General features: G+C 38.7%; 1 pseudogene; it reads right to left on the reverse strand.

Moving 5' to 3' along the window:
* Positions 1–18,651: 18,651 nt before the first annotated feature.
* On the reverse strand, positions 18,652–20,042 carry LOC132016270 (non-POU domain-containing octamer-binding protein-like; annotated as a pseudogene).
* Positions 20,043–21,500: the final 1,458 nt, after the last annotated feature.

Genomic DNA, 21,500 nt, shown 5'->3' on the forward strand with positions numbered 1-21,500 from the left:
ATTGATTTCTGCTCTGATCTTTATGATTTCTCTTCTCCTACTGGGTTAAGGGTTTCTTTCTTGTTTTTTCTCCAGCTCCTTTAGGTGTAGGGTTAGATTGTGTACCTGAGGCCTTTCTTGTTTTTTGAGAAAGGCTTGTACCACTATATATTTTCCTCTCAGGACTGCCTTTGTTGTGTCCCACAGATTTTGAAACGTTGTATTTTCATTATCATTTGTTTCCATGAATTTTTTCAATTCTTTAATTTCCTGGTTGACCCATTCATTCTTTAGAAGGATGCTGTTTAGTCTCCATGTATTTGGGTTCTTCCCAAATTTCCTCTTGTGATTGAGTTCTAGATTCAGAGCATTGTGGCTGAAAATATGCAGGGAATGATCCCAATCTTTTGATACCGGTTGAGACCTGATTTAGGACCGAGGATGTGATCTATTCGGGAGAATGTTCCATGTGCACTAGAGAAGAATGTGTATTCTGTTGCTTTGGGATGAAATGATCTGAATATATCTGTGATGTCCATCTGGTCCAGTGTGTCATTTAAGGCCTTTATTTCCTTGTTGATCTTTTGCTTGGATGATCTGTCCATTTCAGTGAGGGGAGTGTTAAAGTTCCCTGTAGCCTTCATTTCTTGTTAGTATCTTTTCAACTCTAATTTCTTAAATTGATTTGATAAGTGTTCCCTCCTCTTACATTTTCTGCAATAGTTTGTGTGAAATTGGAATGAGTTCTTCCTTAAGTATTTAATAGAATTCACTGGTCGTGCTATCTGGGCCTGCAGCTGTTTTGTTACCAGATTTTGGTTACAAATATACTTTTATTAATAGATAGAAGGCTATTTGATTTCTAATTTGTCTTCTGTCCACTTTGGAAAGTTGTATTTTTTAAGGAATTTTTTCATTTCCTTTATGTTGTCAAATTTTTTGGCATGAAGTTATTCACAATATCCACTTACTGTCTTTTTAATATTTGTAGCATCTATAGTGAAGTCCCCCCTTTCATCTTACTATTAGTAATTTGTGTCTTCTATTTTTTTAAATAAATCATACTAGAGGATTATAAATTCAGTTAGACTTTTAAACTTTTAAAAAATTTTGTTGATTTTTTTTGTCTATTTGTGATTGTATTGATTTTCATTCTTTTTATTATCCTCTTTCTTCCATTATTTTGGATGTAATTTATTCTACTTAAAAAATAAGTTTTTAAAGTGGTATCTTAGCTAATTGATTTTTTACTTTTTTGTTCTAATTTAAGTATTTAAACCAATACATTTTTTCTCGAAGCACTACTTCTGCTGTATTTCACAAATTTTGTTATCCTAATATAATCTTTTCATGATATTTTGGTACAGAATATTTTTCAGTATTTCTTATAATTTTTTCTTATTTGACTCATGGGTTATTTAGAAGTGTATTGCTTAATTTACAACTGTTAGGGATTTTCTGTGTGTCTTATTTTTTTATTGATTTCTGATCTAAAACCATCATGGTTAGAGAACATACTTTGTTATATATTTATCATTTTAAATACAGGCCTTATGCATGTGAATGTGTATTATGAAATTTTGACTGTGGTTTAGTCTTAATTAGATGAAATTGGTTGATAGTGTTACTCAAATATTCTATATCCCTAGTGATTTTGGAGGGGTATAATTTTTCTCGCAGTTACTGCAAGAAAACTGTTAAAATCTCCGACTATAATTATGAATTTGTCTACTTTCTTTCCCTAATTTTACCATTGGTATTTTGTTTCCTTTTACTCCCCATTGCTGCCTTATTTTCGATGAAGTTATTTTTTAGAAACTTCATTTATCTCCTCTATTTTTAGCTCTATCTCTGCATTTGAGTTTAGTGTCTTCTCTAGAGATTATGGTATGTATTTTGTTATAGATTATCTTTAAGTAATATCCTATTACCTCATAAAAACTATAATAATCTTAAAACAATGCAAGTACTTTTATTCCTTCTCCTGACCTCTGTTCTCTTATTCTTACATATTTTACTTCTGTATTTGCTATAAAGTTTACATTACTAATGTTACTGTTTTTATTTTTCATAATTGATAATCTTTTAAATAAAAATTTAATATGTGATTATATATTAGTGCTTTTTTTCTTTCCTCATATCCAGTATTTGATAGTGTTTTTCTTCAGCCTGAGAAACTTCTTTTAATGTTTCCCATACAGATCTTCTGGTGAAAAAAATCTTTTAGGTGGTCACTAATGAGAATGTCTTTATTTCATCTTCATCTTTGAAGAATGATTTTGCTGGGTATGAGATTGTAGGTTGGCCTTTTCTTTTTCTTACAGCATTTTCAAATATTTTTCCATTCTCTTTTGGTCTTTTCCACTAGTTTTCTTATTTTTTCTGATGAGAAGTGATACCAGATTTCTTTTGTATATAATGTGCTTTCTGTTCTGTCTGCTTTTTTAGATCTTCTCTTTATCTTTGTTTTTCAGGAATTTGACTATGTTGTGCATAAGTGAGTGTGTGTGTGTGTGTGTGTGTTTTGTTCTCCACTTGTGGTTCACTGAAATTTTTGGATCCATGGAATGATATATTTTTATCATTTTGGGGAAAAATTTCATTATCTCTTTTAATGTCTTCTGTTCTACTTTCTTACTCCTTTACTTCTGGCACTCTGCTTATATGTATATCAGAGTCCTAGGTATTTGTCCCAGTAATTTAAGATGTTCTATTTCATTTTTCATTCTTTATTCTCTTGACATTACAATTCAGGTAATTGTCATTGACTTATCTTCAAGTTTACTTATTTTTTCTTCTGCTGTATCCATTGTGCTGTTAAGTCTATTGCTTGAATTCTTAATTTTGATACCATATTTTTCTTTTATAGTAATTTTTTAAACTTTTCTTTATAGTTTCCATATCTTCTAAAATTCTTTATCTGTTTTCATATTTTGTTTTTTCTATATCTCTTCTTAATATCATATTTATTTTTTAAAAGATTATTTGTTTCAGAGAGAGAGAGAGAGAGAGCAGGCGGGGGAGATGGAGAAGAAGAGGAATAGAATCTCTAGGAGACTCCCCACTGAGCACAGAGCCCAATGCTGGGGTTGATTTCATAATCCCAAGATCATGAACTGATCTGAAATCAAGAGTCAGATGCTTAACTAACTGAGCCACCAAGGGCCTCTATTACAAGTACTTTAAAATCACTAGCTTTTAATTGTGGGATATTTTATAGTAGGAGGTATCTCTTAATCTGTTTTGTTTGGCCGTGAATCAGATTTTCTTTTTTCTTCCTGTATCTTATGTTTTTTGGATTATATGGCCAGACATTGTGTGTAAGAGAATAGCTGAGATTGAAGTAGATACTATGGTGATCCTTCTTTGGGTAGGTCATCAGTGTAAGATTGTTAGGCAATCTAATCTAGACTTTGAACTGAATCTGGATTTAGTTAAATTCAATTCACCTCTGTTTTGAATTTTTTTTCTTTTTTGGGGGGCAACATCAGGAGTTTTCATTCAGCCATGCTTAGTATTTGAGTTCTGCCCAGATTCTAGAGTCTTTGGGTTCCATAGCCTATTTGCCAGGTGTCAGTGCTGCTGAAGAGGACTTCAGGGAATGTTTTGCTTGGTTCCGCCACACTGTCACCAATCTTTGATTTATAATCCTTATGCACTTGGTGAAAACCTGTGGGAAAATATTAGCCTAGGGTAGGTGCAGATTCACTCTTGGCTGGGAACTTCTTGGGATTCCAGTCCACATGTTCTGCTATCAGAGGCTTGTTAAAGGTTTGTTTGGAGTCCCCTTGCCATTATTGAGGGTACATTCCTCCTCTTCTACTGCTCTGTCAGAAACAGAAGTAGCTCATCTCTTTCTGTTTTTTAGTTTACTTTAGTTTGTGTTCTAAGCCCTTTCATCAGTTGAATAAAGCCATAATTTAGTTTTTTAGCTTGTTGGCAATGATGTTGGAGCAGTGGTTTCATTACTGTGTGTAACTGGAAGTGAAAGTCTTTTGCTTTTCTGTTCATTATCTCAGATAGGTAAGGGAAGATTCAGAAGATTCTACCTGGTTTCCTTCAATGTAACTGCTCTTATATAAAGAATTAATGTGTTTATTGTGCCATGCACTAAGTATATTCATTCATGGTCCAGAGAAATGACCATTTGATGAGACCATGAATTAACTGGATTCAGTGGATCTGCCATGAATCAAATCTAGGTCAGAACACCATGTATTATTTAATTCCCATATGCTTCCATTCTAACAGTTGGACTCTAATGGCACTTCAAGTCCGTGGGTATCAGTTTCAACTTGGGCCATTTATCCAACAGTCCTAAAACAAAGCGTAACAAAAACAACAAATCAAACTGTGTATTCCCTCTCCCAAGTTTACTGTTACCCAAGTATGTGGGCTTCTGAGCCTTTGGGGAAGGATTAGAAGAATTCTTATCATATATACTTGCCAGACTTTGCATGGCTCTTTCTCACAGCACTTCTCTCTCTAGGTTACATTATTCTCTAACTCTTTAAAGTGACATTAAATGGAAAATTGCAGGATGCCAAGAGACAGAATATGCTAAAGATCTTTTCAATCCATTTATACCATCAAATAGAATACTGAGCAGTACTGAGATGTTTCATTACTGCTTCCAGTCCTTTGCCTAAAGGTAGGATTCTTCAGTTTTTGAAGAATTCTGAGCCATGAATTGACATTACCCTCACCATGTTGGGAATGGGCTATGAGCAGAGAGGTTCTTGAAATTTGCAACTGAGTCCTTGCTGTATTGAAGTGCTGTCTCCCAAAAGAGATATGACCCCTTTTGTTGAATTTTTCTGGGATGTCAAATTCCAGCAAATGCTTTACATAACCCGGGACCTAGTCATCACTCATTTTTTCTTGATAATTTCTACTAAACAGGACACTAGAGGGAAAGTCTCTTCCTGTTCTCCAGAAGAAACACAAAGATGGGTTTGCATAATTTCTAAACAAAGAGGGACTTATAATAGGAAATTTAGAAATATTATATGTTCTCTTTCTTTGTTGCAATATGTAGTTTGTCTTCTGGGAAAGAGCCCACAAATCTTAAAGCCATGGACCCTAGTCCAGTCCCAATCTATTAATTCCATCTCCTTCCCAGGGGGGAAGGGTAGTTATATTTTGCTTATTAACAAACATTCAGTGAGTATCTATAGTCACCCATACATTGTTCCAAGTAGTGGAGATACTTTTGTTAAAAGAGGCAAAAGCTTTTATGGGGGTTATAGTCTAGTGAGGGGAAACAGTCAATAAATAAGTTAATGTGTGAGATGGTGTTAGGTGCTATGGAGAAAAATAAAACAAGAACAGTGGATAGAGCTTCTGGATTGGAACTGGTGGTAGTTGTGATTTTAACTAAGGTAGTTAGGAAAGAGCTCATGAAAAAGGTGACATTATAGATTCTCTGTGGGAGGGTGGCAAGGAGTCTGAAGGTCCAACGAAGGGACTTTTTCCAAACATTTCCCATTACACTTAATTTAGCAGCAAAGAGGGACCCAAATGCAGGTATTAGGATCCCTTGTCTCCCACATTCTCCACTATGTGACATTGTTTTGAGGACCTTTATGGGATTCACTGAAGCACAATATCAAGTAATGTAGTGTAGCTGTGAACTGTTGGCAAACAGGAGTTGCAAACAAATTAGTTAAACAAGTCCTCATTGATTACTTAATGTTCAGAGAAGATCACAGTTTCCCTAGGGATCTCAGAGAAATACACACTGGATTTCCTGCCTTCAATAAGCTGACAACATGGGGTGGGGATGGGGCAAAGCACAAACAAATCAAGCAGATGTTTTGATGATACAATCTCAACAGTGCAGTTGCAGAGCTACAACCAGGGATGCTCTGAGGGCAGTGTCTTTTGCCAAAATCCAAATGACGTTTTCCACAGGCTTGCTGTTAAGAAAGGCAATTCTGTTCACTCACCTTCTTTTCAGCCTTGCTCACACACATGGATTATCATACTGTCAACAGGATAATCTAATAAGAAGGATGATAATATATTGTCTTTTGTTAGCTGGCTGTAACCCAAGGACTGTGGTTGTTGAATTCAGAAGGGCAGACAGATGGAAGTTTCATGCTGTCCTGTAATTGCAAAGTAGCCTTACCTTTGAGAGTCCTTTTCAGAACAGCATCTATTACCTGTGGCTAAGTTGGGATGGTACCTCTTAAAATAATATGGAATAGACCTACTGGTGAAATTTAATCGTTACCAATTAGATCTAGCAGAAGGAGAATTTATATCAAGCACCATGACTTACCTAATTGGACTGCAGAAATGAGGCTGTCATTATGTTCAGGAGAGCAAGTACTTATTTTAGATTCTAGTTTTTATACTGCATGAACAATAGTGGCTAGAAACCTCCCTATATTGTGTACCCGGGTGCCAGAAGTAACAAATAGGTAATTCAAAAGGTGTTAAAACGTAGTATCAGTAAAAGAAGAATAAATTAAGAAAGTCTAAGATAGAGCTACTTAGTAGCAAACCAGGCTGCTTATTTGATCAAACAATTCCATTAAGGACATATCAGCCAAACCAGTGACTGTCCTTATATTTTCATAAAAACTTAAATATCATTAAAGCAATCTGGTATTTGTCTTTGGTATCTTGAAAAAGACTCAATCTCAAGTTCTGTTTTTTATTGTTGTTGTTTTGTTTTTTTTTTTTTAGTTTGTTTGACTTTACTTTCAACTCAGTTTTAAAGAAGAAATATATTTACAACAGTTCAAGTTCTTTGGCACATTTAAACATTTCCCCCTCCATCCTGTTATCTGTTTAATGGGAATTATCAAAAGAAAAAGAATGGTGACTGTCTTTGAGGTTACAAAAAGCATTTGCTTGGAAAGTGATAAGAACTTAGCATTTGGGATGCCTGGCTGGCTCAGTCAAGTGGGCATGGAGCCTACCTGAAATGAAAGAAAAAAACCTTAATATTTGGGGTTTTAAGCTTATTCCATTCCTGGTTTATTTTTTCAGTTAACCTAAAATGGGCCCCATGGGTCCTACTTCTTAACACACACACATACACACATACACATATATGCATAATTTCCCCCATGTTCCACATTTCCTAATTGAGAGACATTTGTGGTCTACTAGATTTTCCTATTAAGATGTTATTAAGTATCTGATTTGGGGGTTTGAATTAATTAACTACTTACAGTTAAAAGTCTTAAATACCTAGACTTATCAATTAAAATTATGTACATCATTACTGGATTTTTATTGGAAACATTATTTAAATTGTTTCAAGATAATCTCCAACAGGTCTAACTGCATCTAGATCAGAATCCCCCGGGGGAAAGGATTTTTCTGTGCTCCATGGAATCAGGCACCATTCAAAGATTAGGTTTATTCTAATTTTCTATAGGCCTAGAATTTGTAGGTAAGCAGGAAGGTTATTCCATCACTCCTAAGGTTGTTTTAATTAACCATCATGAATTGTAATAAAAGATTCTTTGGCTTCTTCCATTGAGTCATTCTCTCTCAAGGGCATAATAGGAGATGGTCTGCATACCAAGCCAGGGCCATGTTAGAAACAGAATTAGGCTGTATTGTAATTAACAGCTTGTAAACAACAAGTTCATATGTGGCTTGTCACTGGTTGATAACCTGGGATGAGTTGGAAAGAACTATTCTTATGGTGGTGTCAGTGTGGAATCTGTGAGTTGCAGAATTCCTACCAAAGGTGATTGGTGATTGCCTTTCAACTTTTTTCTCTGCCCCTGCATCACCTCCTCCCCAACCAGGGACCTACAATGGGGAAGTGTGGTGAGCGCAAGACAGGGCATATGGTATCACAGCAAAGAAATTTTTAAGGCTCTGGAAAATAAGTGATGGGTTTCAAGTAATCTAAGGAACCAAGCATCCAGCTGAAGGCTTGGAAGGAATGGGGCTGTAGCTGCCAGGAGCAAATGCGGGTGGGCCTGGAGCATGCTGACTGTGAACGACATCCAGGAGAGGGAGAGACTAGCAACATGGGGAGTTTTAGTTTCTGATGGCAATAACTTAGGTTCGTGCTGTTATTTGTATTTTCTCTTATGAAAGACACCTTTTCCTTGTGGTTCCTAATAAACTTGTGATCATAATGATAGCAATTGAACAGGGCAGTCTCTTCCTATCCTTTTAGATCTTTCAGGAATGGTGGGGTAAAGGTGGGGATAGAAATGGGTTTGTAAAGGCTAGCAAAGTAATTATCACACAAGGCTGATTGATTTGGGGGCTTGTGGTCTACGTGTTGATGGTTGGTTTAGAAGGTTGCTGGTACAATAAGCCACTGGAGAAATGTTATCACCAGCAGCATGAATGAAAAGGTGACATTTGGCAGAGAGAGAGAGAGAGAGAGAGAGAGAGCGAGCGAGCAGAAGATGGTTTTCATCACTACTTCTCCTGTAGAATGTTATTTTACCAGTGCTGTGACATGATTTAGTTCAGGAAATGGGCCTTTGGAAACTATTTTTACTATTACTATTTTTATAAGATGCAGTAGGGGAAATCGTCCAGATGGAAGAATAACAGGGAACAAGCTTCATCATAGTGTGCGTCTCTTCCCTATACTCAAAACCATTCCTGGTAGCACCTTAGTTAAGGTTATGGGTGAATATATTGTGGGGGGAAGAGGAATAAAAAGCACAAGGAGTTGCGGAAAACATGAAGCCTAGGATAGAGAAGGAAGTGTATGTAAGGTGGTATTTGCTAACAGTTACTTTGCATTTACTTGGCAGGTGCTGTTTCAAGTGTTTTACACGTATTAGCACATTTAATCTTTATTTATTTATTTTAAATATTGACTTAGGTATTATCTCTACACCTGATATGGGGCTTGAACTCACAACCCTAACATCAAGAGTTGCACCTCTTCCATTGAGCCAGCCAGGTGCCCCAACACATTCAGTCTTTATAATAGTACTGTAATGTAGGTACTATTATAATTTCTCTTTTCTGTATGACAGAGCAGACACAGGGAAGTTATACATTATTGGGGGGACCTATCATTTGGGGGCTCATCTGAGATTAAATGACGAGAACTGAGCCAGCATCAGAATTTCTGGAAAAAGCCTCTGGAGGTAAGGTCTCCAGATTTTACTTTGTGAGATCAATCTGTCTGTCTGGGTACGGAGCTCCAAGGTATAGCCCACCAGGGAGAAGTCGGACACAGCCATGCTCCCCAGGGCTGGAGAGGATGCAGGGATGCCCCTTCCCTCCACTGGTAGAAATGATAGGTCCCCCAATAATGAGTCCATGATTAAAGGAGCGAGACTGATACAAAGCGAAGGTCAAGCAAAGCTTTATTTCGTGCCAAGCATCAAGAATCAAACCAAACGTTCGGGGCTGCACCTCTTACAAGAGAGGGCGACCTTTCTCTGTTTCACAGACTAACTTTTAAGGGCAAAGACCATGTGGTTGGGCCTGGCCACGCACAGGTGGCCAATGAGATTGTAACACACAGAGGAAAGTCCACAGTCATGTTAGGTCACACATAAGTGACCAATTGAATTACAGTTTACCCTATAGTAGACATTTGACCTAGCCTATCACCTTGGTTAGAATTGGCACCCAAAAGGTGCCCAAAGGGCGGGGCCCATACTCCTTGGTAAGTAACTAGGGAGACAGTATGCATCCCCCCACTGATCGAATGTCTCCACCTGGCCTGACCCACCCTTGTATCTGGGCTTTGTTACCTGGGGCTGGTTTCTGGGACTTGTTTTTAAGTCCCCTGGGGGGGAAGGAGAGCAGGGACAGTTTAAGTTTTAGACAACAAAGTTATCATTTAACTGATGGAAGTGCTCTAACTAAATAGGTCCTTACAACATGATATCAGTGTCTTACCTAAATTATTAAAACAAATGGTGAAAAGGCTGGTCAGAGCCTTATGTGCTTACTCTAGGAGCTCTCATCAGAAGCAGTTTTTGTTCTCTTTGGAAAGCTAAAGCATTCTAAAAGTCAGGACAGCAGTTATTCTGAATTTTAGCTAAAAAGAATCCCAGAAGATGTCTGGAAAAGCCCCTTTATGACTTCCACATCTTTTTAAAAATATATTTTATTTATTTGAGAGAGAGAGAGAGAGGGCCCAAACAGGAGATAAAAGCTAAAGGAGAGAGAGAGATAGAAGTAGACTCCTGCTGAGCAGGGAGCTTGACCTGGGGCTCAATCCCAGAACCCTGAGATTAGGATCTGAGATGAAGTCAGCTGCTTAGCCAACTGAACCACCCAGGCACCCCTATAACTTTTACATCTTATCTATGCACCTGTGTATAGGTCTATATCTGGGATGAATCACTGAATTATACATGGGTTTGTGGGTCTTGAGTGAGATCTTGTTCTCCCAGTGTGTGTGTCTCCAAATTCCCTCTTGTAAGGACACCAGTCATATTGAATTAAAGGCCCACTCTACTCCACTATGACCTCCTCTCAACTAACTACTTTTGCAATAAGGTCACATTCTGAGGTCCTAGGGAATAGGGGTTCAACATAAATGGAGAATGACAATTCAACCGATAACATGTGATGAACTTGTGATAGGCTGCCCTGACCCCTTTCAGCTGCTGAAGATACTGCTGGAAGAGGGTATGCAGCCATCACACCTTCCTGGCATTGCCATCATCTGAAGAAAACGACCTCTCCAGCGATCTGGCTCCTTCTAGGGCAGTCTGGATAAAAAAAAAAAAAAAAAAAAAAAAAAACTGAGCATAAAGTATAAAGCTGGCCTATGCCACAGATAATTTTTTTTATCACTTTTCAAATCGCCGAATATATCAGTCTCTTATCTTGCTATCTGGGTCATCCCTAATGCACTTCATAGCATCTGATTTTATCATAAAAGTGTGTGGATAGGTGGATTTGAAGTGTTGTATGCAGAGAGGGAAGGAAGACCGATGGAGAGCACAGTGGTAAGAAATAAAAATGCCAGCTTATTACAAATTGATCAGCTGCCTCAATTGTTAAAAATGCCAGCTGGTTGGAAAGTATCATTTTCTCTGTAAATTGTTATAAAATTATTATTAAAAATTGCAGTGTAAGCTGATTTTTAACCCAGATGAAAAACTATGGTTTATATACAGAAACATGCGAGGATTTATAGGTCATTAAAGAGAGACTTTTGAGGTGGTTGGGCTCGGGCTACCAGCCAGTGCTGCCATTTCCAGCAGTGGGACCTTGGGACACCTTTCATTTCCTCAAGAGAGAATTGTAGAATTGTGTGGGTTAGAGAAAGTGTATATAAGGCCCCTAGTAGGTGCTTGGCATCTACTAGAACATAAATAAATTGTGTTCAGAAAACAGTAATGATAATATAAATAGTAACAGTAATAACTATTTGGGAGCAGAGTGATAAATTATTTCAAGTGACTCCTATGTATATTTAAAATGTATTCTAAAGTGAACATAACAGTATATAGATTATTCTAGAAACATGGCTTGTGTTGGCTCATACTTTTAAGATCCTTCCACTGAAATCATCTCTGCACCAGCAATGCCAAGATTATGCTGAAGGATATGTTTTTTTTGTGTGTAGTGTTTCAAATAGCATCTTTACATCCAATTTCCTGAATTGTCATTTTAACACTTTGCAGTGAAAGAAGTAAACTATCACTTGAAAAGAATGTATTATATAAAATGTGTTTCTAAGAAACTTGAATTTATTTGAAAAATTTTGCTGGGCCTCAATTTGCTAATGAAAAAAAACACATTATTTCATATAAGTTGCTTTCTCAAGAATTGAAACTTCTCCATTAAGTGCTAAGGATTTCATATGGCACCAGGTTTTTAAAGGTTTTTAAAAGAACACCTAAAAGCACCAGTGAACAGTTTATTCTTCCTGTGTGTTCAGAATTAGAATAAAGCTTTTGACAGTATGATCAATGCACTGACATTATTGAAGGTCCTTAACCTTATTATGGAACAGTTGAACAATCCTTGTTTGTTCATCCCAGAATCACATAAGAAAAATCTTTGGGTTTCAAGCTTTTCAGTTGCTTTTTTCTTTTCTTCTTCTTCTTCTTTTTTTTTTTTTTAAATGAAAAGTGATGTTGGCAATGACAATGAGTAGAGTGACAAAAGCAGATAGTACCTGTGGAGATAAGTTCTCATGTTATCGTTAATAGTGATAACAGTCTTTAAACATGGGCAATTTTTTTCATATACGTATTTTTTAAAAAGAAAAGTCCTTGCATAAAATTGTTTTTTTCCCTTTGGAACTAACTTACCCTTTGAGAGGTTGTAGAATAACCTGTTATATGAACTTTATGGTAGATATTTCAGTAGTGTCTCACATTGCATCAGGTGAGGAATATAGGTTTTTAAAAATTTAATTAAAAAAATTTATTTGACAGAGATGGAGCAAAAGCAGGTGGAGCTACAGGCATAGGGAGAGGGAGAAGCAGGCTCCCCACTGAGGAAGGAGCCTTTGTGGGGCTCGATGCCAGGACCCTGGGATCATGACCTGAGCCAAAGGCACCCACTTAACCAACTGAGCCACCCAGGCACCCAAAGGAATATACGGGTTTAATCAGGGCATTGCTAGGTTTAATATGCTCTCACATACAATGTGACTGGGGTACACAGCTATTACGTTTTTGAGAATGTAACATTCTAATCTACCTCTCCACTTTACTTTTTAGTTTCTTAAATATTTGGACAAGTATAAAGTAGACAAAAGTGAGGCAGTTGTGCCATCCAAGTATCTCCAGTAGAATTTTTTAATAAAAAAGACAAAGTGCTACAGTGATACGATTAGAAAGTTACAATAGGGCTCTTGGTGTATTGGTAACATATAGTATTGGTAATGTTTGACAATGTGTGATTCACAGGAATTCATTTTATTATTGTGCTGCAAAATATATGTAAATTTTTCGTATGTAGTTTTGTATGCATCCAGTGTTACACGGGGGCCAATCTTTAACTCTCCCTCAAATAAATGATTAAGAAATGGGGTGCCTGGGTGACTTAGCTGGTTAAGCATCTGAGTGTTGATTTCTGCTCAGGTTATGATGGTAAGATTGAGCCCATGTCAGACTCCGTGCTGGGCATGAAGTCTGCTTCAGATTCTCTCTCTCCCTCTTCCTCTACCCTTCTGCCCCACATCTCCTGTCCATGCACTCTTTCTAAAACAACAACAACAACAACAACAATAATAAAAAATAAAAATAAATGAACAACAAAAACTGACTGAAATGAAAAGTAAAAACTTCTATCCCTAGGTACTCTCTTTAAAGGAAACTACTATTTTGTCATTTTCTAGTATATCTTTCTTGAAAATGTTCTAAGCATTTAAAATATATATTGTACATATTCCTTTTATTGGACTGTAAAAACTGTGCAAGGCTGCCAGGGAGTCAGGTTCTGGAACTAGAAAATCTGGGCTGGAATCTTGTCTCCTCCAATGACATTGTGGGACTTTAAGTTATTTAGTCTCTCTGTGGCTTCTGTACTTTCATCTGTCAAATGGAGCTAATAAGCCTTAGAGGGTTACTTTTAGGATTGGGTGTGTTATGTTAAACATACTCCTGGCATATTGCATTAAGGAAATATAAACTACAATTACTGCTTATGCCAAACAGATTGTTTATCAGTTTTATTGAGGTATAAGTGACAAATAAAATTCTAAGATATTTAAGTGTACAAAACAAAGTTGATATATGTATACATTGTGAAAGGATTAGTTAACACATCCATCACATCACATAATTACCTTTTCTTGGTGAGAACGTTTAAGTTCTACTCTTTTAGCAAATTTCAGTTGTGCAATACAGTGTCACCAACCTATGGTTATTGTGTCATACATTAGATCCTTAATCCTTATTTATCTTATAACTTCAAGTTTGTACCCCTTTATCAACCTGTACTTATTTGTCTCACCCTGAAGCCCCTGGAAACCACTTTTTTACTGTTTTTTTGTTTGATTGTTTGTTTTAGATTTCATACATACGTAATGCCATGTGGCATTTGTTTTCCCTGTAGGGCTTATTTCACACAGCAGTATGCTCTCCAGTTTCATCCATGTTGTTGCAAATGAAAAGATTTCCTCCTTTTAAAAGGTTGAATAGTATTCCATTATATATGTATATACCACGTTTTCTTTTTTAAAAAAATTTTAATTTTTTTATTAACATATAATGTATTATTAGCCCCAGGGTACAGATCTGTGAATCACCAGGTTTACAATTTACAGCACTCACCATAGCACATACCTTCCCCAAAGTCCATAACCCTCCCCCCCACTTCCTCCCTCCCCCCAGCAACCCTCACTTTGTTTTGTGAGATTAAGAGTCTCTTATGGTTTGTCTCCCTCCCAATCCCATCTTGTTTAATTTATTCCTTTCCTACCTCCCAAGCTCCCCATGTTGCCTCTCAACTTCTTCATATCAGGGAGATCATATGATAATTATCTTTCTCTGATTGACTTATTTCGCTCAGCATAATACCCTCTAGTTCCATTCACATCATCGCAAATGGCAAGATTTCATTTCTTTTGATGGCTGCATAGTATTCCATTGTATATATATACCAATCTTCTTTATCCATTCATCTGTTGCTGGACATCTAGGTTCTTTCCATAGTTTGGCTATTGTGGACATTGCTGCTATAAACATTCGGGTGCACGTGCCCCTTTGGATCACTATGTTTGTATCTTTAGGGTAAATACCCAGTAGTGTGATTGCTGGGTCATAGGATAGCTCTATTTTCAGCTTTTTGAGGAACCTCCAGAGTGGTTGCACCAGCTTGCATTCCCACCAACAGTAGGGGGGTTCCCCTTTCTCTGCATCCTCACCAGCATCTGTCATTCCCTGACTCAATTTTAGCCATTCTGACTGGTGTGAGGTGGTATCTCATTGTGGTTTTGATTTGTATTTCCCTGATGGCAAGTGATGTGGAGCATTTTTTCATGTGTCTGTTGGTCATCTGGATGTCTTCTTTGCAGAAATGTCTGTTCATGTCCTCTGCCCCTTTCTTTCTTTTTTTTTTTTTTTTAAGATTTTATTTATTTATTTTGACAGACAGAGATCACAAGTAGGCAGAGAGGCAGGCAGAGAGAGAGAGGAGGAAGCAGGCTCTCCGCGGAGCAGACAACCCGACGTGGGGCTCGATCCCAGGACACTGGGATCATGACCTGAGCTGAGGACAGAGGCTTTAATCCACTGAGCCATCCAGGCACCCCCCTCTGCCCATTTCTTGATTGGATTATTTGTTCTTTGGGTGTTGAGTTTGATAAGTTCTTTATAGATTTTGGATACTAGCCCTTTATCTGGTATGTTGTTTGCAAATATCTTCTTCCATTCTGTCAGTTGTCTTTTGGTTTTGTTGAGTGTTTCCTTTGCTGTGCAAAAGCTTTTGATCTTGATGAAATCCCAATAGTTCATTTTTGCCCTTGCTTCCCTTGCCTTTGGTGATGTTTTTAGGAAGATGTTGCTGCGGCTGAGATCGAAGAGGTTGCTGTCTGTGTTCTCCTCAAGGATTTTGATAGATTCTTCTATCTCATTGAAGTCTTTCATCCATTTTGAGTCTATTTTTGTGTGTGATGTAAGGAAATGGTCCAGTTTCATTTTTCTGCATGTGGCTGTCCAGTTTTCCCAGCACCATTTGTTGAAGAGACTGTTTTTTCCATTGGACATTCTTTCCTGCTTTGTTGAAGATTAGTTGACCATAGAGTTGAGGGTCTATTTCTGGGCTCTCTCTTCTGTTCCATTGATCTATGTGTCTGTTTTTGTGCCAGTACTATACTGTCTTAATAATGATAATTTTGTAATAGAGCTTGAAGTCTGGAATTGTGATGCCACCAACTTTGGCTTTCTTTTTCAATATTCTTCTGGCTATTCGAGGTCTTTTCTGGTTCCATATAAATTTAAGGGTTATTTATTCCAGTTCTTTAAAAAAAAAAGAATGGTATTTTGATAGCAATTGCATTAAATGTGTAGATTCCTTTAGGTAGCATAAACATTTTCATAATATTTGTTCTTCCAATCCATGAGCATGGAATACCTTTCCATTTCTTTGTGTCTTCCTCAGTTTCTTTCATGAGTACTTTATAGTTTTCTGAGTACAGATTCTTTGCTTCTTTGGTTAGGTTTATTCCTATGTATCTTATGGTTTTGGGTGCAATTGTAAATGGGATCAACTCCTTAATTTCTCTTTCCTCTGTCTTGTTGTTGGTTTATGGAAGTGCAACTGATTTCTGTGCATTGATTTTATATCCTGAATTCCTGTACTGGATTTATATTACTGAATTTCTGTACAAGTTCTAGCAGTTTTGGAGTGGAGTCTTTTGGATTTTCCACATAAAATATCATATCCTCTGCAAAGAGTGAGAGTTTGACTTCTTCTTTAGTGGTTTGGATGCCTTTGATTTCTTTTTGTTGTCTGATTGCTGAGGATAGGACTTCTAGTACTATGTTGAATAGCAGTGGTCATAGTGAATATCCCTGCCATGTTCCTGATATTAGTGGGAAAGCTCTCCATTTTTCTCCATTGAGAATGATATTTGCTGTGGATTTTTCATAGATGGCTTTGATAACATTGAGGAATGTGCCTTCTATCCCTACACTTTGAAGAATTTTTTTTTGTTTTAAAGATTTTATTTTTATTTTATTTGACAGACAGACATCACAAGTAGGCAGAGAGGCAGGCAGAGGGAGAGAGAGAGAGAGGAGGAAGCAGGCTCCCTGCTGAGCAGAGAGCCCGATACGGGACTCGATCCCAGGACCCTGAGATCATGACCTGAGCCGAAGGCAGTGGCTTAACCCACTGAGCCACCCAGGTGCCCCACTTTGAAGAATTTTGATCAAGAAAGAATGCTGTACTTTGCCAAGTGCTTTCTCAGCATCTATTGAGAGTATCATATGGTTCTTGTTCTTTCTTTTATTAATGTATTGTATCACATTGATTGATTTTTGGATGTTGAACCAACCTTGCAACCCAGGAAAAAACTCCCGTTTGGTCGTATACCACATTTTCTTGATCCATTCATCCATTAATAGGCACTTAGGTTGTTTCCATATCTTTCCATATCTTGGCTATTGTGAATAATGATGCAATGACCATGAAAGTACAGTTATCTCTTTGAGAAAATAGATTTGTGTGCTTTGGATATATATCCAGAAGTGGGGTTGCTGTATCACATGGTAGTTCTATTTTTCATTTCTTGAGGAAACGCCATACTGTATTCCATAATGACTGTACCAATTTGCATTCCCACCAACAAAGCACAAAGTCTCCATTTTCTCCACATCCATACCAGCATTTGTTATCTGCCTTTTGATAAGAGCCATCCTAAGAAGCATGAGGTGATACCTCATTGAGGTTTTGATTTGCATTTCTCTGATAATTAGTGACGCTGAACATTTTTTTGATGTACCTGTCAGTCATTTGTATGTCCTCTTTGGAAAAATTTTGAGTTGATTTTGTGTGTGGTATACGATAGGAGTCCAGTTTCATTTTATTGTAGGTGGGCATCCAGTTATCCCAGCAGTATTTGGTGAAGAGCTTGTCCTTCCCTACTGTTTATTTTTGGCTCCTTTGTTGAAAATGAACTGACCATATAAGCACAGGTTCATTTCTGTGCTCTATACTGTTCCATTGATCTGTGTGCCTTTATGCCAGTACCATACTTTTTTTTTTTAAGATACTGGGACTTGGGTAAATTTATTTCTTTGACAATTTACTTAATATTATAAAATTATGAACTTGATGGAAGAATTTTTGCAAAAATTAATGATAATATCTAATGCACAAAATTTCTCATTTCTTTTTTTAAAGGTTTAAAATGTATTTTAATAAGTAGACACTGCATTACTGCTCCATTTCTCAGAAAACTCCAAAGATATCAGGGACAAGTCAAACATAGTATACAAGTAAAAAATAATGCACAGCATAACTACCTAAGATAGGCAAGGCTAAGAGTGACTGTCTGACCTTCAGCACGTAGTAAGCTTGTTTCCAAGATTGTACTAGACCTATCAAGAAAATATGTGAATAGCAACATCACAGACACAAAAGGGCCATTCCTGGGTTGTCCTTACCAAGAAAAAAGATGGAGGAAACTTAACACAAGATTTTTTAAAGATACACTAAAATGAAAATCTCTAAGAGAAAATGTCTTCCTTAGGACATGAAGGGGTGATGCATGGGGTAGAATAGAACTTTATGTTTGTTGTCTGTGATCTCTCTGGACATTTGCCTGAATTCCCACCTGCAGGTGAATGGGACAATAGGACTAAGGTCCTTGGGATGGGATTTTTTTTTTTTTTTTTGGTATGTGGCAGTGCCCCTGGGTTTGGAGAGTATAAGAATGAGAAAGCAAATACAACAGGATGAGTAAAGATTGGAATGATCAAGATTAATAGGAGCTCTAACTGGATCCATTTTGCCGTAGTTCCTCCCCACCCACACCCCCAGACCCTCAATAATCAAGGAGACTTCAGGAATGCACCACACAGAATCAACTTGTTAAATGATATACCACACAGAACTGATTTGTTAAAATATCGCCCCTCCCTCACCCTCAGCCTCCAGCAAACTCCCTCAGAGTAGTGTGGGCAAGGAAGACCCAACTATTGGGAGAAACCCCTAACACTTTTCCATGGCAGAATTCAGGCTAGGCTAGGGTCGTTCTTTTAAGGGTTTATGGGAAACTAGACATGGAGATTTTTGTTAGTATCAGAGATGTTCGTCTGGAGCAAATTCAGCTCCAGGAGCTGCATGGTTGAACGCAGGGTGGGGGTGAGGCAGGGTTCCACTAATTGCCCCAATTTCTTCCACTGTAGCAGCTGGGCCAAAGCGTTCAGTTGTTGGTGGGGTCAATCGCAAGGTTCCATCTGGCATAATGGTGACAGGTCCTGGAGGAGCTGTGCCAGCTGGCACTGGAGCAGGGGCACAGTGACTCTGTTGTTGATGCCCACAGCACTTCCCATTGCCACCCGGCCCATCTGTATCTCCTGTTCTCTTGCATCAGGGCACGTTCCCTTGAATCCTTCCCGCTGTAATTGCCTCATTTCTTGCTGTTGCCGCCGCATCTCCTCCTCACAGCGCCTGCGCTCCTCCTCCCGTCTGAGCTCCAGTTACTTCCGTTTTTGCCTTTCTTGGTTGTGCAGCGCTTCCATCCCCCAAAGTTCTTGATGCTACATCGAATTCTGTCTCATGAGCATGAGCTGGTGTTACGGCGGGCAGCCTCCGTCTCCAGCTTCTCACAAGTCCCTTGATGCTGCGGTCCGCTTGGTCCTGCTGCTGCTTCTCCGTCTCTGAGTGCCTTCCAGCACGTGGCATACTCATACTCCGAGGAGCCAGGCTGTGCAGATTTGGGTGGCTGCTCTCACTCCGTGTGAAATGGCTCATTCTTTATCACCAGCTTCTCGGGAAGTCCGTCTTCATCATCCAGCTGGTCCATGGGCTCCACAGTCACAGGCTGAGTAAATACGGTCAGCAGGAAGGAGCCTTCACTGCACCTGTCCAGAGCTTTCTGAACAGCTGGCTTCCCTGAGAATTCAAGTTCCTTCCCCTGGGGGCCTTTCTCGATCATCCACAGTGATGACAGCCCTCTCCACCTGGCCAAACATGGAAAAGGCTTCCTCCAGCAGTTCATTGGAAACGCACCAAGGAAGATTTCGGACTGCACTGGGTGCGCTGCGGCAGGCAGAGCACACACTCAGCCGCTTTCCATGGAGCAGCACATTGTCCAGCTCTGCGTGCGAGATCTCCCCTAGTGTTCCTGTTTGCCAGTGGATAGAGCCAAAGCCCTTCTCCTTAGGAATGAAGACTCCACTTGCCATCCCATATTTCTCAAAGAGTTTCCTCGTCTCATCCTCAGTGAGGTCAGGAGGAGGACTGCCCACAAAGAGCTGGTTGTGTCGGGTGAAGGTCTTCTCTCCTGGTTTCCTAAAATTCTTCAGGTTAATAGTCAAGAGTTCATTTTGGCTGCTGGCTTGTTGTCCATTTGCGGGTCCTGGTGGTGGTGGTGGCTGCTGCTGTCGCTGCTGCTGGTGACGCTGATGATGCTTCCTTGGAGTACGGCTTTGCTTCTCTGAGTTAAAGGTTTTGTTGCATTTTTGCATTCCTCTACTGACTGTTCTCTCTGCAGAGTAACAGCAATGCTATCTGACCTCTACCATCTTAAGCTGAATTTTCTCATTTCTATGTTTACTAAAAATAGGTCATGTGGTTTGTAACCAGAATGTAATTTTTAAAATTTTAATTCCAGTGTAGTTGACACACAGTGTTATATTAGTCTCAGGTGTATAATATAGTAATTCAGTAATTCCAAATATTACACAGTGCTCATCGAGATAAATGTACTCTTTTTTCTTTTTTTAAAAATATTTTATTTATTTATTTGAGAGAGAATGAGTGAGAGAGAGCATGAGAGAGGAGGAGGTTAGAGGGAGAAGCAGACTCCCCAAGGAGCTGAGAACCCGAAGCAGGACTCGATCCTGGAAGTCTGGGATCATGACCTGAGCTGAAGGCAGTCGCTCAACCAACTGAGCCACCCAGGCACCCAGATAAGTGTACTCTTAATCCCCATAACCTACTTCACTCATCTCCCCACCCACCTCCTCTCTGGTAACCATCTGTTTGTTCTCTACAGTTAAAAGTCTGCTTTTTTGGTTTGTCTCTTTTTGGTTGCTGTTCATTTGTTTTGTTTAATTCCGCTTATGAGTGAAGTCATATGGTATTTGTCTTTATCTGACTGGCTTATTTCACTCAGCATTATGCTCCCTAGCTTCATCCATATTGTTGCAAACGGCAAGACCTCATTCTTTTTTATGGCTGAAGATTATTTTATCATATATATGTATATTTCCATATACCATATCTTATTTATTTATTTATTTTTTTAAAGATTTTATTTATTTATTTGACAGAGAGAGATCACAGGTAGGCAGAGAGACTGGCAGAGAGAGAGAGCGGGAAGCAGGCTCCCTGCTGAGCAGAGAGCCCGACATGGGACTCGATCCCAGGACCATGAGATCACGACCTGATCCGAAGGCAGCGGCCCAACCCACTGAGCCACCCAGGCGCCCCACCATATCTTTTTAAAAAAGATTTTATTTATTTATGTGTTAGAGAGAGAGATAAGAGAGAAGGAACGCAACTCAGAGGAGAGGGAGAGGGAGAAGCAGGCTTCCTGTTGAGCATGGAGCCTGATGTGGAGCTTGATCCCAGGATCCTAGGATCATGACCTGAGTCAAAGGCAGACACCTAGCCAACTGAGCCACTCAGGTGTCCTGAGTTTTTGTATTCTTTGTGTAAATACCCAGCAGTGCAATTATTGGGGATGGGGGGTGAGGGTTGAGTTGTATCAGGTTTTGTTTTTTTTTTAAACAATTTTATTTATTTACTTGAGAGAGAGTGAGAGAGAGCACAAGTGGGGAGGGAGGGATGGGGGAAAGGGAGAAGCAGACTTCCTGCTGAGTAGAGAACCCACCTCTGGCCTCAATCCCAGGATCCTGGGATCACAACCTAAGCAGAAGGCAGACTCTTAATGACTGAACCACCCAGGCACCCCTATCAGT

This window comes from Mustela nigripes, chromosome 4 (genome assembly GCF_022355385.1).
Source record: "Mustela nigripes isolate SB6536 chromosome 4, MUSNIG.SB6536, whole genome shotgun sequence".
Classification (NCBI taxonomy): Eukaryota; Metazoa; Chordata; class Mammalia; order Carnivora; family Mustelidae; genus Mustela; species Mustela nigripes.